The sequence below is a fragment of the Octodon degus genome, unplaced genomic scaffold (assembly GCF_000260255.1).
Source record: "Octodon degus isolate 3935 unplaced genomic scaffold, OctDeg1.0 scaffold00052, whole genome shotgun sequence".
Classification (NCBI taxonomy): domain Eukaryota; kingdom Metazoa; phylum Chordata; class Mammalia; order Rodentia; family Octodontidae; genus Octodon; species Octodon degus.
In genome coordinates, this window is record NW_004524628.1 from 11103656 (window position 1) to 11104185 (window position 530).

The window sequence follows — 530 nt, forward strand, 5'->3', positions numbered from 1 at the left end:
GTCACTGTGCTGTAACATCACAGAAAGCCGTGGCTTCTGTTGTGGATACCACCCTTGGTCTCCCTCAGGCTCAGCAGCCACCCTGTGACCTTACCAGGAAGAGGACCTGGGAGCTGAAGCTACCACCTAGCAGCCTGATGACACTGCTGGATGCCGGGAACGGCTACCTCCTGGAGAGGCAGCTGCAGGGGCTAGGCCCAGAGCTTGAGCCCGAGGGATTGGGCCACGGCACCCGTGCGGTGCTCCAGGAGACAAGCCGCGGTCAGCTTATTCTGCAGCGAGAGCTGACACACACCAGCATCTCAGCGGTTCCTCCAGAACCTCTTCAGCCTGTGAGAATTTCCACATGGAAGTGGGAAGGACTAAAGTAGTTAATCTCACTCAATAATTCTGAGGGCTTGATCCACTAAAACCTTTATAGGTTAACCAAGTGCTAAAACTACCTGCGTTATATTATTACATGGAAAAGATTCCATTCATCTTTCAGCAAAGTGTAGATGAGCAGAGACCCAGAGCCCAGACCCAGAGGA